This window comes from Phodopus roborovskii, unplaced genomic scaffold (genome assembly GCF_943737965.1).
Source record: "Phodopus roborovskii unplaced genomic scaffold, PHOROB, whole genome shotgun sequence".
Classification (NCBI taxonomy): domain Eukaryota; kingdom Metazoa; phylum Chordata; class Mammalia; order Rodentia; family Cricetidae; genus Phodopus; species Phodopus roborovskii.
In genome coordinates this window covers 852,068-869,110 of record NW_026126586.1, presented here as the reverse complement: position 1 = coordinate 869,110, position 17,043 = coordinate 852,068, and the positions used below count along the sequence as shown (strand labels likewise).

The 17,043-nt window shown below is 39.3% G+C and overlaps 1 protein-coding gene across 1 annotated transcript in view; it reads left to right on the top strand.

Moving 5' to 3' along the window:
- The window catches only part of Kcnh8 (potassium voltage-gated channel subfamily H member 8), a 373,064-nt gene that overhangs the window by 157,811 nt on the left and 198,210 nt on the right, over nt 1–17,043 (top strand). The gene's annotated exons all lie outside the window — the stretch shown is intronic.

Below are 17,043 nucleotides of genomic sequence, written 5' to 3'. Positions count from 1 at the left end.
TACAGTATGCTAAGTTCATCTGCAGTCACAAACAAGATTTGTAAACATCTGTAAAAGCCTCCAAGAGCTTAGGTAAATATTCTGTCCCTTAGGTGCTTATTAAGAAATTACTAGTATTTAAAGTTGTCTAACTAAAGTCAACAATGATAAAAATGCTAATTGTGTTATAAACAGAAATGGGGTTTAGTAGCCAAAAGAAAATAGACCATTCTGCGTGGCTTTCTGAATAGTGAGTTTTACTTCTTTATTGAATTGTTGGGGGTTTCACATCTTGTCCCCCAATTCTCTTTACCTCCAGGTCCCTCCATGTTCCCCCACACCCCTGTTGCATCCCCCCACAAAAGAAAACAAAACAAACTAAGCAAGCAAGCAAAAGTAAGAAGAAACACAAAAGAAAAAAAAATCATTAAACCAAAATAGAACTACAAAAAAATACACCCGAGATAGCAAAATCTCTGCTTCTTCTCCTCTTCTATCTCTCCATTACCTCTTCATCTGTCCTGGTGATATTGCAGGTTTCCATGTGTCATATAGTGTACCCCTGTGTACCATCAGCTTGACTGGCAGCTGTCCATTGCAGTAAGTCATTGGTCTGGTTCGAGGCTTCTGGGTTTTGGTATACATCCTCACTGGATCTTCACCGGCGCTCTTCTGGGGTATGCTGTCTTGGAAAACTTGTGGGTATAGATCTGCATGCAGGTCCAGTCCCTTCACTTGCTCCAGCAGGACCTAGATGGGATAGATGTTAGGGTGGCTAAATGGAAGGGCCTGCTGTGGACCAGGTGTTATCCAGTCAGGTCAGATAGAGCCACTGGGGTCACGCCTAGGGTGCAGTGGTGGAGTCAGCTCCCCTACATGCATGTCCTCAGGGTAGGTTCATCCTCATCTGTGGTGAGAGGTGGGGACTCTCTCTCCCAAGTGCAGGGACAAGCTCTCTTGCTGTAGTGGCCAGCGAGAGGTAACGCCAGCTTTTCCAGGGTAGTGAAGGGCTGGACTGGCTCAGTATAGCCCTCTGAGTTGACTGTATGATCCTTAAGGTCTCCTGAGGTGACACTGGCCACAGAAATCAACACAGACCCCAGCTACAGCTGAACCATGAACCCATACATCTTAGGCCCGGATGACATCCTGGCTCATGGTGGAGGGAATAGACACTCAGGTGAGAATGGTTCCAGAAGCCCTGTAGTCACTGTCTGCACGGAATCTGCTGTAGTAAGTTGCTTATCAGAACCACCAGCTTGGTATTTCAACCATAACTTTTAGGAGTGGACTCCCTTTTAAAAATGTGTATGAGGATTTGTTTCATGTATTGTTTCATGGCATGACGATCCAAAGGATGAGATACTGAGGTTGTTTTGCATGTCTGTCTTTTGAATCTTTGCAAATCATAGCTCTCCTGTGTATTGAAAGATACAGTTAGTGCAAAAACAAACAAACAATAAAAGCAAACACTCTCAATGAGTTGTGGCCCCACTCAAGCATATATGCTACACTGCAGTCCATGTAAGTGATGTAAATTAAGTATGGATTAAATAGTGAATTCCCTACAGAAGTTCATTTGATGGACTTCATTTAAAGACTACAAAGTGTGTGACTTCTTTTTTTTTTTAATTTAGTTTAAAAGTAATCATATTTTACATATTAGTTCCAATCTTCCCATCTTCCCAATTTTCCCCCATTGGCCACCCACTGAGCCCCCCATCACACTCTCCATCCAATTCCCAAGGAGGGTGAGGCCTTCCATGGGGGATCATCAAAGTCTGTCATATCATTTGGGGGAGGGACTAGGCCCTCCTCCATGTATCTGGGCTGAGAGAGTATCCCTTGGAGCATGGGCTCCCATAGGCCATTTGGGCACTAGGGATAAATACTGGTTCCACTGTCAGAGGTCCCGTAGACTGCCTAGGCATCCTAACTGGCACCCACATTCAGAGGGCTTGGTTCAGTCCAATGCTGGTTCCTCAGCTTTATGACTGGGTCTGTTGTTTCTGTGGGTTTTTCCAGTATGGTCTTGTGTGTGACTTCTATTTAAACGAGTATTTGAATAATTATTTTTCTACATTGCTGAGGCTTTATTTGGAATGAAGGAAATCATGTAGTGGAGACTTGCTGTCAATTACAGCACTGAGGATTGATTGTGCTGGTGTCCAGTATGAGTTTACATCTCTCTGTTGGAGGGGCAGGGGGGGGCTCAGCAGAAAGCTTGCAATCAAAAAACAAGATGGGAGCTCTCACTCCATGTCTACAACTGTGTACCAAGAGAATTTAACAGGAAATACTGCTATTCCTTTCTCTCTAAAGTGTATTTAATGTAAGATTTGAGTCTGTGCATAATGAATTTGAGAACTTGGATTCTTGGTTCTGAGACTTTCCTCAAAATCAAATGTCCTGAGAAGAAAATACAAGCCTCATTCTGTAAGGAAGGAGGGGTTCTAGGTTAGAACGTGTGAACAGAGACTTTCTGATCACACAATTCTCAAAACAGTGGGGCAGGGTTAGCAAAATCTTTTTAGGGTTGGAAAATAAGCACTTCTGAATTCAGCAATTACTATTACTTTAGTTTTTAAAATGTATTTGTATATAATTAAATAAATATGATTTGCCTATAATTAAAAAAGCATAATAAAATATATTTAATTTAAAAAATCATATTGAACATTTCACATAATTGTGAAAAATTAATTGTGAATTGAATAATTCTACAAATGTCAGCTAAGCAGCACCCATCAGCCACAAAGCTAGTACTAGCATTTGGGATGTCATCTTCCACATCTTAGTTCAATTCCTCCAGCTTCTAGCTACTGATATAGTTCAGATCTGTGTGGATTAAGGAGGAGGGACCTGTGATGGGGGCAGAGACCCCAAACAGAAGAAATGTTGTAGGGAAGTTAAGACAGATGAAGACAGATATGTGCTCACAGGAATGTGTCAAGGAGAGATTGCTGCTCTACTTCTGTGAAACAGCCTTAAAATTTCCCACTTGTGGCATCTCTATCATCACTATTCCCCATAGAAATTCTAGATCTTTTCTTTAGTTTGGTTTTACCAAAAACCTTATCTCATAGTGAACAACCTTGCATGGACTACCTGTGCTGTTTCGCTCTCTTCTCCCTTTTTGTACTGATGTATACAACCTGGTTATCTCTGTTTACCTCTCTAAAGTGTGGGGGGCGGGATAGAGCCCATAAATGAGGTAGAATATGCAATAGCCAACTTTATTAAAAAGCAACAGACAACTTATACTTTGAGTGTGGTGATATTTTATGATTTATTAAATCTTACCTGAAGATTCAGAAAGCAAAGTCAGCCACAAGCCATAGAAGCCAGGCACACACCTTTAATCCCAGCAGCCAGAATCTAGGAGGTGGTAGTACACACCTTTAATCCTAGGACTCAGGATTAAGAGGCAGATGGATCTCTGTGAGTCCAAGGCCACCCAGATCTACACACAATTGATCCAGTCCTAAAGAGAAACAGCTCACACAAAGATGATCTCAGCACCTGGGATCATATGTCTTTAATCCCAGCACTAGAGGGGTATAAAAAATAGGAGTAGGATCTTCAGTAGTCAGTATCAGACACTCATTCTCCAGCCACATTGAAGATAAGAAGACTTTGAAGTCTCAGGATTCTCCAGCCACACTGAGGAGAGGCAGCAGACTCAGGTTTGGTGGAGCCAGGATCACCTTTCATTTGAGGTAGAGTGAGAGCTAGTGCCTGGCTGCTTTGCTTTTCTGAGTTTCATCTTGAAATTTGAACCCAACATCAGTCTCTGGGACATTTATTTATTATGGAACACTCTGAGGGTTAGGAGGAGTCATATGTGTAAAGTGTCCAATCACAAGGGCAAGCTGCACTTGGTGGACAAACTCCATGTGCACAACCTGTTTTTCCACCAAGTCATATAAACATGTAACAGTAGCCAGTTGTAATGAACAATCTGAAGTAAACTCACTCCTATTGGCTACACCTTGGAGAGGCATGCAAGTAATATACAAGAACACAAGTAATATACAAAAACACAAGAATCCTGTTTTCTGAAGAAACTAAGGTCACAAGATTCCTGTTTTGTTTTTGTGGCGTGTTCTCCAAAGCATGCAGAACTCTCCTCACACGACTCCTGTTGCTGCAGGCTGATGCTGATTCATGCCATGAGTATCCCATGGATCTGAACCATTGCAGACACTGATTCAATTGCTGATTGGCTGATTTTCCTAGATGTTTACTTATATAGCAATGTTTTCTAAAATTCATTTCCTCCCAACTCATTTATATTTGTTTGAACTTTACAAGTTTCTTTTCACAGCAGTTCACTCTTGACACTAATTTGGTTTTTCATTCCAACCAGTTGAGCTTAATAATACATGCTGTGTTTTTCCGGGCATGAGGCCCAGTGCCGTTATTTTCACTTATTTCTATGGAGCGTCCCAAATTTGCTATTCTATGATGTTATGTGGCCACAGTATCATAAATTATCACCAAATCAGGGAAACTAAATTACAGTTTCTAAAATGAGGATAGAGAGGGTTTCAAATTCATTTTGAAAATCTCTAAGGGGGGTGGATGAGGCAATATATATCTATTTATAGATGATATAGAAGTAGACATAGACATAGGCATAGATACCCCCTCAGTGGTGATACTAACTGGCATTCACACAATCCCTTGCAATAAGTTGCCATGGTCAAGTAAAGTGACTAAAGTCTGATGTTGTAACTATACCTGGACCAATTGCTAAGTAGCTTTCGAAGGAAGAAATAATGATGATTATCTTGCTGAATATTCCCTGTGCGTTGCATGCACGTATGAGGTCCTGAAAACCCCAGTACCTCAAGGTCAAACAGTAAGGGTTTATGCTTCCCATGTTTCAGAATGCCAGTGCTGAGCAGCCAGTGGTTCTGGAGAACTGTGGCGTTCTGCATGCTGGTTCAGTCCTACTACTTGTGAGCTTGTTCTTTAAAGATGCCTGTTGCACCTGTAGAAAGCATGGAGGGACAAGGCATTCCTCCACTGACACTTTGCCTTGTTTGGTGGGAAAGAATGCTCTTGTCTCACCTTCTTCTGCAGGCTCTCAGCACCATACCATTGGCCATGTTCTGTCACATGGTTGGGGCATTTCTAGCTGTAAGTGATGCTAGGAAATCAAACTTCTTGGTTTATGGTCTAATCTTTATAAATACTTTCATAAATAACCATAAGAAAAAGAGTGTAGAAATGAGCTTGAGTCAACCAATCTTAGAGTTCATGAAATTATTATATGTTTATGATTTTATGTATACTGGTCTGAGTAAGCATTATACAGTGTGGGGAGGCAAGTGTCAGAGGGAGCATATGAGGTGGCATGGACCCAGTATGTGAGAGCCAGAAGAAGCATTGATGTCCATGGCCATCTACTCTGTCTTCATAACTTTCTACTAGGGCTTCTTATGAAACCAGGGAGAGAAAACTAAAGTGAGTTGAACTGGATGCTGAACTTCTGAGTGTCACCACAACAGATATTTCCTGTGGTCGGTCGGTCGGTCTGTCTGTCTGTCTGTCTGTCTGTCTATCTTCTTCCTCCTTCCTCCCTCTGTCTTTCTCCCTCCCTCTCTCCCTTCCTTCCTTCTTTCCTTCCTTCTTTTCTTTCTTCCTTCCTTCCTTTCGTTCTATTTCCCAGTTTTTATTTAAAGTCCTTGCTATTCAATACAGTCTGGAAAACTGACTGACATATTAGCTTTTCTGTGAGGTGGTTAGAGATGCAGAATTTCAGGCCCCATATCAGACGTTGCATTTCATTAAGAGCCTAGGGAATCAAATGCATACCAAGACTGAGAAGCCTTTATAATCACCCTTTATACTATTCCCAAATAATATAAATTATCATGGGGCAACTAACCAAACGAGTGAAAGACCTGTATAATAACAACTTTAAGTCTTTGAAGAAAGAAATTGGAGAAGAAAATGGAAAGATCTCCTATGCTCTTGGATAGGTAAGATCAATACAGTAAAAATGGAAATCTTACCAAGAGTAATCTACAGATTCAATGCAATCCCTTCAAAATCCCAACACAATTCTTCACAGACCTCAAAGGAACAATACTCAACTTTATATGATAAACAAAAAGTCCAGGATAGCGGAAACATACCTGTACAATAAAGGAACTTCTGGAGGTGTCATCATCCTGACTTTAAAGCTGTACTATAGATCCATATTAATAAAAACATCTTGGTATTGGCATAAAAGCAGACACATGGATCAATGGAATTGAATTGAGGACCCTGACATTAATCCACACACCTAAGAACACCTGATTTTTTATAAAGGAGTCAAAATTGTACAATGATAACAACAACAAAAAAAAATCTTTCACAAATGGTGCTAGTATGTCAACTGGATGTCAACATGTAAAAGAATGCAAATAGATCCATATCTGTCACCATGCCCAAAACTGAAGTCCAAATGAATCAAGGATCTCAACATAATCCAGTTACATTGAACTGGGAGAAAGTGGGAAGTAACCTTGAACAATTTGGCAAAGAGGCCACTTCCTAAATACAGCACCAATAGCACAGAGACTGAGATTGACAATTATTAAACAGGACCTCCTGAAACTGAGAAGCTTCTGTAAGGCAAAGGATATGATAAATAACACAAAATAACAGCCTACAGAATGAGAAAGATCTTCAGCAGCCCCACATTTGACAGAAGGCTGATCTCCAAAATATATAAATCACTGAATAAATGAGACATCAAAAACCAAATAATCTAATTAAAAAAATGGGGTGCAGATCTAAACAGAATTCTCAACAGTAGAATCTCAATTGCCCAAAACAACATTTAAGGAATTGTTCAGTATCTTTAGTCATCAGTGAAATGCAAAAGCAAATGACTCTGAGATACCTGTCAGAATGGCTAAGATAAAAAAACACACCTGTTGGAGAGGGTGTGGATTAGGTGGAACACTTACCCACTGCTTGTGGGAATGCAGACTTGTGCAGCTACTTTGGAAATCAGTTTTGCAATTGCTTAGAAAATTGGGAATCAATCTACCTCAAGACCCAGGTAACAGTATTAGGCACATAGCCAAAGATGCTCAACCCAAAGAATCATACTACAGGAACTTTTGTTCAACTATGTTCATAGCAGCATTGTTCATTAATAGTCAGAATCTGGTAATAATCTAGATGCCCTTCAGCTGAAGAATAGATAAAAAAAATTGGAGTAGTTACTCAGCTGGAAAAAAAAAAACTATGATATAATGAAATTTGCAAGCAAAGAGATGAAACTAAAAAAAAAAAAAAAAACATCCCAAGTGAGGTAACACAGACCCAGAAAGACAAATGTGGTATGGCCTCACTCTTAAGTGGATATTGGATGTAAAACAAAGGATAACCAGGTACAATCCACAAGCCCAGAGAAGCTAGGTAACAAGGAGGCCCCGAAGAGGAACACATGGATTGCCCAAGGAAGGGGAAATAGATAAGATCTCCTGGATAAACTAGGCATGGGGTGGGTAGAGAGGAAGCAATGGGGAATGAGAACGTGAGAGAACACAATGGCTGGATTATGGGAAGGTCAGAGAGGGAGAGCAATGAAAAAGATATCTTGATAGAGGGGGGACATTATGTGGTCAGGGAGAAACCTGGTGCTAGAGAAGTTACCAGAAATCCACAAGGAAGACCCCAGTAGCACTCCTAGCAAGAGTGGAGGCAGTGCCTGAACTGGCTTTCACATATAATTAGATTAGTGACTACTGTAATTGTCATCATAGAACCTCTGTCCAGTAATGGATGAGAGCATATGCAGTGACCCACAGCTAAGCACTGGGCCAAGCTCTGGGAGTGGAGTTTATGAGAAGGAGGAGGCATTCTATGAGCAGGGGGCGGGGCATGGTCAAGATCTTGATGGGGAATCCCATGAGACAGCTGGAGCTCAAGGACTCTGAACTAATAGTTTGGGAGCCTGCATGCGACCAAAGTAAGCCCTCTGCATGTATGACAGTTGTGTGACTTGCTCTTTGTGGGGACCCTGACAGTGGGACCAGGATCTGTCTATGGCACATGAGCTGGTGTTTTGGGGCCTATTCCCTATGGTGGAATGTCAGTTTGATTCAGGGGGTAGGGGTTTGGTCCTGCCTCACCTTGATGTGCCAAGCTTTGTTGACTCCTTTTGTTGACCTCACCCTTTTTGAGGAGTGGATGGGGGTTGGTTGTAGGTAGGGTAAGCAGGAGGAGGGGAGGGAGAGGGAACTGTGGCTGGCATGGAAAATAAATAAATAAACAAAACAGTTAAAAAGAAAATAATAGTCTTTGATACTCCAGAGGAACACAAAAGATATTCCATTATAGTATTCTTCAATATTTTTTTTTTTTTGCATTAAAACAGTTAAACTATGAGGTGCTGACACACAAATAGGGGGAAGTGATGATTTAGTGAGCAAAAGTACAGTGTGAATATAAAAGACATAGCTGGAAGTAGTTAAAGAAAAGGAACGAGGCACAGACTGAGCAGAGTGAGAAGTCCATTGTGGACTGAGTCTGTAAAATCTGAGAGATGTCATCTGGGTGAGTAGATGCAGATCCACAGAAGGACACCTGGCTATTTGAACCTAATTTGCAATTAACACATCATAAACACAAAAGAGAGCACCTAGATAATTCCTTCTCACACCCCCAGTCATTCAAGTCCAGGGCCCTAAATCATAGCATCTATTGATGCAATGATCTGAGCTAAGTTCATTTACAGAATTCTGTTCAGGGAGGTCTCTGGGCACACTGACCAGTAAACTTCAAATATTATCTATTTAACATTTTCAAATACAGTTCTGTAATTGAAATTGAATTACAAGAATATGAGTTTATAATAAACAGTCACAGCACCATAACATCAATGACCCTGAGCAAAGTCACCAGAAAAAAAAGAGCAAATGACAAATGCAATCTTCAGATCTAGCAGACGAAGCGACTTTCAGGTAAGAATTATCTACAATTAATGCATTTAAAGAAAACCTTTAGTAGTAAAAATATGATCAAGTCTATCAAAACTAATGGAGCTATCAAAATTAAAGAGCCAAAGAAAATTTATGTAAATTAAAAATTGAAATAAAAAAAAAAACACTGTTTTTAGAATAAGGAAGAATCAGTTACAACTAAAAAATGTTACTGTTCTGTGTCACACAGACATATATGCATTAAAAGTCAATAAAAGTACAGGTTAGAGGGGAAAGAGCCAAAATAGTTTTAGAATTTCGGAGAAAAAAAAAATGCTGGCAGATAAACTGTTGAGAGTTTTTCCCATAATACTTAGTATCTAATATTGACATTTTACAAGCCCAACAAATGTGAACAGGAGATATATGGCATACACACACACACATACACACATACATATACATATATATGTATGTGTGTGTATATGTATGTATGTGTGTGTATATATATATATATATATATATATATATATATTTGATAAGAAACTAAAGACCAGTAAATCACTCCATAAGATCTGAAAACTGACTTTATGCAGAAATGAAAACCAAGTTGATTGTCGGTTTCTCTGTCAGCAGAAACCAAACATCTCCAATGTTTGTTCCTGTTAAACTCTTAGGAAAAGGATGTGGCAAAGAAAAGGGCAAATTAAGGAGGTCACAAATTCAATTTTTATAGCAACTATTATGAAAAATAAATAAAATGGAATATTTGTGGATAATCATTTCAACACTGACTTGGATAGAAAAAAATCAATTATCTTATAATTATTAAGTATACTGCATTACTTTAAAAAATCATCCAAGGGTGCTGGAGAGATGGCTCAGTGTGTAAGAACATTTATTGTTGTAGAAGACCTGGGTTAGGTTCCCAGCACCCATATGGTGACTCACAACCATCTGTAATTCCAGTTCAAGGGGATCTGATGCATGTCCTCTTCTTAACTTCTTCTTAACACATAGTATTTATATATTCATGCAAGCAAACCACTTATACATCAATAAAGCTTTAAAAATTTTTAATATCCAAGATATTAAGGTTAAACCATGTCCTGTAGGAATATTCACAAACAAGTACAAAAAAAGCTAAGCAAACCAAAATGAATTTTCACTCTAGTTATTTCAACTAGTGTTAGTCTCTGCAAATGTGCTAAGCCCACCTTCTTAAGGAAGGACCTGTCCTCAGTCTTTATATAATGCACTATGGAGTGTTTCTGTGGGGTGAGCCCCTCAGGATGAAACCACTCCCCATACTCATTCTTCAATCTTTAGCACTCTAACCACTGTTGTTGCTAGGGAGAAATTTTGCCAAGCTTAGAACTTTGCAGATGGTTGGTTTCTACACATGCTCTGCCTTAAGCTTGTAGGATGTTGTCTGTCCAGCCTAGAAATAAATGTAAGCAAATATTCGGGACAAATACTGCAAAGGGGCACAAAATGTGAACCTACATCTTACATGTATGGATTGTTAATGTCCATGTTACACAAAGAAAGTCAATGATAGATTCAGTGCAATCCCCACCAAAACACCAATCTCATTTTCAAGGAACTAGACAAAACAGTTCTGAACTGTAAATGGTATCACACATACATACAGAAATCAAAATGACCAAAGATAGTGAGCATGAAGAACAAAACAGTCCTTGACTTCAGACATATACAAATCTGTGCATGTTTTGTTCTACATGATACTCATACAGAAACAGACAAGTCAGACATTCCCTGAAAGTAAGCAGAGCCTAAATATCTGACCAGTAGAAGGGCAAGAAGCAGGTTCTTAATAAAACCTTGCTGGGAAATCAAACTAGACCTTTATCTCTCACTGACTGTAATGACCTACTCAAAATGCATCCAGGACCTATAAGATAGGAATGCAGAGAAATTTTTTAGGACATGAGGCTGAGCACAGAGTACTTGAGAAAGACCCAAAAGTGTCTGAATGAAAACAAAAATTAGGGAACTGGTGCTATATCACTCTAAAATCCTTCTGCACAGCAAACAAAAGAATCTTGAAATCAATTTCAGAAAGGAAAAGAAATATTTCAAGAATATATCTGACAATATGCTACTACTCAAAATCCATCAGGGACTCTAGAAAGAAAACAGACAGGCTGAGGTGGTGGATGCCTCATTTAAATACGTTTTAATATATTATGTTATATTATAGTACATGTGCAACATTTAAGTTTCTAATCTAATGCTCATTAAAGAATAATATAGGTCATGAATAGGACCAATAATATACACAGTGATTTTAGGTGTTCTACAAATAACTTCTAAAGGAAAAAGAATGCAGTTTAAGCCAGGTGGTGGTGACATACACCTTTAATCCCAGCACTTGAGAGGCAGAGGCAGAGTCAGAGGCAGACAGATCTCTGTGAGTTGAAGGGCAGCCTGGTCTACAGAGTAAGTTCTGGGACAGCCAGGGCTACACAGATAAACTTGGTCTCAAAAACAAAAAACAAACAAACAAACAAAAAAATGTTCAAGAGACAGAGAGAGAACAATTTTAAAATACACTAGGAATTATCACTGTATGAGTGTTACTAAAATGTCAGTTAATAGAATTCAGCTTTTTAGAAGTGAGCATTAAAATAAACTGTGTGTAATTGTCACACATACATGGTAAAATAAACTAATTTTTAAATGTCTGTTGCTGAAAATGAGAATTTGATTATAGTAAAAATCACCATGTGGTGGGCAGAAAAGATATTATCTTCAAGTTTACCAGGTTTCTTCAGCTGTTGAACTTTTTGACTATCACTCAGAGGGTGATATACAAGCTCTGAGTTCTGTCATAAAACTGTGGTGTATTTCTGTAATTTTGAGGACGAGGAGATCATTTTCATAAGTAAATCCGAACCCAAGGAACTGCTGCCATTTAGAAGTTTAACTTTTAATGCACTTAAAAGTATAATTTATGTAACATTTTACTAATGGGGGAAGATAGCTTTTGAATAAAAAGACAATTTTTGAAACATCAATCAAATAGATTTGGGTGTACCCAGTACATGAGCATTCCCTCCCAAAGTTCTCCATGACCTGCCACTTATTATTTTTAATAGACACCATATTATCGAGTCATAATGAATTAAACAATTGGACATTAGGATTGCCTTAATCTCCAGTCTCTATAGGAAGAGGAGGGTGGGAAGCTTAACTTTTCTAATCCTATGATCAACCTCTCTGCCAATGACATTCCACCTTCCAAGAGTCACTTCTTTCCTCTAAACTCAGCTATCCTGAATGAGATTTAGAATTGAAAAATAAAATATGCTCCTCTTGCTTCATCACTCAATCCCAAGTTTTAGGAGCCCTAAGCAGAAACCAGGGAGGAAGGTCAGATATGTACTTCTCTTAAAGTGTTACAATTTCACACTTACATTTCTCCTTTTTTCTGTGTATCATTTTAAGGAAATTTGTACTGATTTGTTTTAGCACATAATTTGAACAACCTGGAGTCACTCAGAAGAAAGCCTCTGTTGACAAATTATCTCAATCAGTTTGGCCTATGGATGTGTTTGTGGAGGATTGTCTTGTTTGCTAGTTGCTCTGGTCTATTCAAGTGCCACCATTCCTTAGGCTGGCTGTGGACTATGTAACAGTGAAGCAAACTAGCTGAGCATAAGCAAATAAGCAAGAACAGATGCCCTTGCTGTGGATGTGATGGAGTAACTGCTTGAGCTTCTGCCTCCTTTATCTCCCTGAAATGATGGGCCTCAACTTGGGATTCTAAGCAGATAAGCCTTTCCTTTTCCTCTTCTGTGTTGTTTTCAGTCAAGGTGTTTTATCACAGGAACAGAAATGAAACTAGTACAGAATTCTATACCAATTCTACCTTCCAGGAAATTGACTTAGGGTACTCCAGAATGATGATTTACCATTTGGGAATTCTTGATGAAAGAATACAATTAACATTAAACAAGTACTTTAAATTTTCCCATCAGAAAAACAAAACTTTAAAATGTGTAAAAGAGCATTTGATTTGCTTTAATTACTAGGAAAAACATCTCTTCTGGAGAAACTGCATGTTTGCCTGCTCACTATGTGGGTCCTTCTCCCCCAACCTATTCCATCATCTGGTTGTTTTCCTTTAAGCTTCTTTAATTCTTGAGACACAGTGCATGCTCCTACATATCATGTCTCACAAATAATGAGTGTGATAAAAGGCCACCTTTTAAGCGCCTGCATTTTAAGTCTTCTGCATCATCAAGAAAACTGCCCAAAGTCTTCATGACTGCCACTCAAGTAATGAGCCACTGTGATGCTTGGGATTATCCCTCTTTTAATCTCTACTTAGTTTTCATCCCTATAATTGCAAATCCTGTCTTAACTCCACCTACAATGAGCACCCTTCTGATAGCTTCTGACCACACACTTTATCAAGAACATTTATTTCAAGATTAATTTCTTATTCACTCTTTTTGTGTTAGTCCAATTCAAATACTTCATGATACCTTTTTCTATTTGCTCCATAATATGACCTGAAAATAACAATATTTTAAGTTCCATATGTAAAGTGTATATCTGGATACTTGAAATTTAAAAATTTTTTATTTAAATGGATTTTGATCATATTCTTATCCTCTCCCAAGTCCTTCCAGATTCTCTACCTCTCCATACCAAACTTTGTTCTTTCTAAAAAAAACAAACAAAAGGCTAATAAAATAACCTCACCAAAATCAAATAACAAAATAAAACATCCCCTCCCAAAGAACACACCAAAATATGAACAAGCAGATTTATACAAAAACAAAAACAAAACAAAACAAAAAACTGTAGAGTCCTTTGCTCCTGAACACAAGGCCTGTCCTGTTGTACTTGATATATCCAGTGTCATGCCATTGGTGAAAACTGACTTTCCCTTTCCTAGCTATAAATGACAATGACAATACAGTTATTAATCTTTACTGTAATGACTAGGTTTTTGTGCATTCATACATTCATTCTTTAAAAAAAAATCTAACAAAATAATATGCAATAAGATTAAACAACAGCTGTCACACCAAGTTTGCATGAGACAAACCAACAGAAGGAAAGGAACCCAAGAGGGAGCCACTCATTTGTGCACTCAACAATCCCATGGACATACTAAACAGGAAGACATAACAGAAGTTCCCACGGCCTGGTGGAGGCACTTTGAAAACCCAAAGTATTTTCTAAAACCCCAAGTTTTTTCATTGTGGGCTTCTGTAAAATATAAATATTAATTTAAGTACTTCTTATTTCAAAGGGAATAACCAGATGATTGGAACAAACAGAGCCAAGCAAACTCAAAATCTAACAATGTAAATCCAAATCTTGTAGCTGAATGTCTGGCATCTGGAATTCCTTGTGTCTTCTGACTCCAAAAGGCTTGGGCAGTCCCAATTCTGCGTGTGTGCTGTCTATAGCACACCCACATCACCTTGTAGGCTTAGGCTGGCTTTAGTCCATACTTGTTAACGTTACTGGCAGACATCCCATGGCCCCGAGATCTCCAGTGTACTGGATCTCCATTATTACAAAGCTGAACCTTTATTGATTGCTTCTCCTGGCCTTTCTTAAACCCTTTCTTTGTAGTTTTCCTTTACCTTTTTCCATGATCCCTTCAATTCTGCGCTTCCATGCTACATGGTGTTCCACACATGGCTGCATCCAGCTTTCTGTCTGAGATGGGTCCCATTGGACTAGTGTTTCTGTATGCTGACTCTGAGGAAATCCTTTATTGTCTCAAAGAACCACAGGGATTTTCATCTCAGTAATGCTATTCTTTTGTTAAGCACAGCGATTTCCTCAGTCCAGCTGATCTTACTCCAAACTAGCATTCTAATGCTCTCTGTCATAGCCTTGAAAGAATTTGTTTCCCCCTGAAACTTCACAAACAAACTGGGCTCTGTTCTCTGCATTTTTCCCAGCGTTCCTTTCTTCCAACCTCCCATAGGCTGGAAGCTCTGAACACTCAATGGCTTTCCCAGCTCAGTGTCCCAAAACCCGCCAGCAGAATAGCCCAAATACATAGAAAACCACATAATCAGCTTCATCACAGCAACACCCATTCTTGGTGCTAATTCCTATTCTAGCTTCCTTTATGTTGCTGTCATGAAGTATTCTAATGAAAAGCAACTCAGGGAAAGAATGGGTTTATTTGACTTATACTTCCAGATCATGGCCCATCACTGAGGAAAGTCAGGACAGGAGCTCAGGCAGGTATGTGAAGCAAAAATCACAGGAGAACATTGCTTGAGGTTCACTTGCAGGCCTATGCTTAGCTAGCTTTATTTTACTGCTCAGATCCACCTACCTATGGTACTGTCCACAGTGGGATGGGCCATCCCAATTAACAATTAAGACAGTTCCCAGACATGCCAACAGGCTAAGGTGATCTAGTCCAACTCTGCAATGTGACTTCCTTTGCAGGTTTCTCCAAGCTGTATCAAGTTGACAGTTAAAAGAAGGGAAGAGCGATGGGAAGAGGATGCCCTTGGTTTGGGGATAGAACATAAACTGAACTGTCTCATCTCTTACATTGGCAAACAAATTGATACTGTTTTCAATTGGAAAATCAAGGAAGTGACAATGTGTTCATTTATAGAGTTAGTCACTAGAAAATTCCTGTTTTATAGATATAGAATAAGAGAACCTGGAAACTGATTTTCCAAAGACCATTACACCATTTATGCTGCATGCATTCATACCCTGCACCTTGTATTTTTAAAAGAATGTGCATGCTAAAATAACTCCAAATGTGTGCATGTATGTGCACATGTGGTATGTGTGCATATGTGAGTTCAGATATCTATAGATGTCAGAAGTGACTGTAAGATTTCCTGGAGCTGGAGTTACAGGAGATAGTGATCTGCCAGTCAGGAGTTCTGGGAATCAAAGTCAAGTTCTCTGCAAGAGGAATTTGTGTCCTTAGACCACTGAGCCACTTTTCCAGGACTCATCACTGATGTCCCAGAATTCAGGATGCTGAGGCAGGAAGTCTGATATGAATTAAAAGGCATACTAGACCACAATAGGCATCAGGCCACCCAATATTACAAGGCAAAGCTATAATGATTTTTGTTTTGTTTCATTTTGTTTTTATTAATTAATTTTTTACATTTCAATCCCAGTTCCCCCTCCCTCCTCTCCTCTTATGGTGAGACAGAGAATCATAGAAGGATGAAAATCCAGTTCTCTATTGTCTTTGGGTTTCAATTGCTGTGATGAAACACCATGACCAAAAAGCAATCTGTGGAGGAAAGTTTGGGACAATTGTAAAACAGCCTCACAGCCCCAGAGCTGTGTGGAATTGGCCGCAGTCTTTGTTGAGATTCAGTGTGGTTCTGCTTTCTCTCTGTCCAGAGCTTCATTCCTAGCAGCTAAATAAGCCTGAGGGCATACTTCAGAGATCTGCTTGACTATCCATGTGCCTTTGCTAGCTTTCTGGGGTACCTACATGTCCCTGTCACCCCATTTTGTGTGTGTTTCTCTCTCCCTCCTTCTCTCTCTCTCTCTCTCTCTCACACACACACACACACAGACCAAAATGAATACCAAGCATTATATTAAGCCATCTTTTAAAGGATGAAGGCATATTGTGCTACTGTAAATTACAGTGATGCTAACAGATGCTATAAATACTGCGAGCCTCAGCACCAAACTGAATACTACTAAGTCATAGCTCTCTAGCATTCCAGAAGAGTAGGAATATGACCATAAAGTTAAAACTTGACACTAACCAAATGTGTGATTTCTTGAACCTGTCTTGGGTTGGGCATGCTCATGTCTGTATTTCCTGCTTAACTGGTCAGTGGTTCCCTTTCCATTTGGTTGCTCTGTTGGGTTTTCCCTCAGGGGACCCAAACTCAGGGGCTGCTGTTACTGATAACACTCTGGGGTTTCCCTGAAGCCAAGGAGGGAGGGATGTTTAGTCAGCATGCTAGCCAGCTTCTATTTTATGTCAGTTGGTGAAGGAGGGGAAAGAGCTGCCTGGCGTAACTATCAACAATGATTTGGGGATAATATTTGAAGACTTTATAAAGTCACATGGGACAGCATCATTGGATTATGAAATGCTCCAGGTTTAGCCAGGGTGCTAGCTGCATTC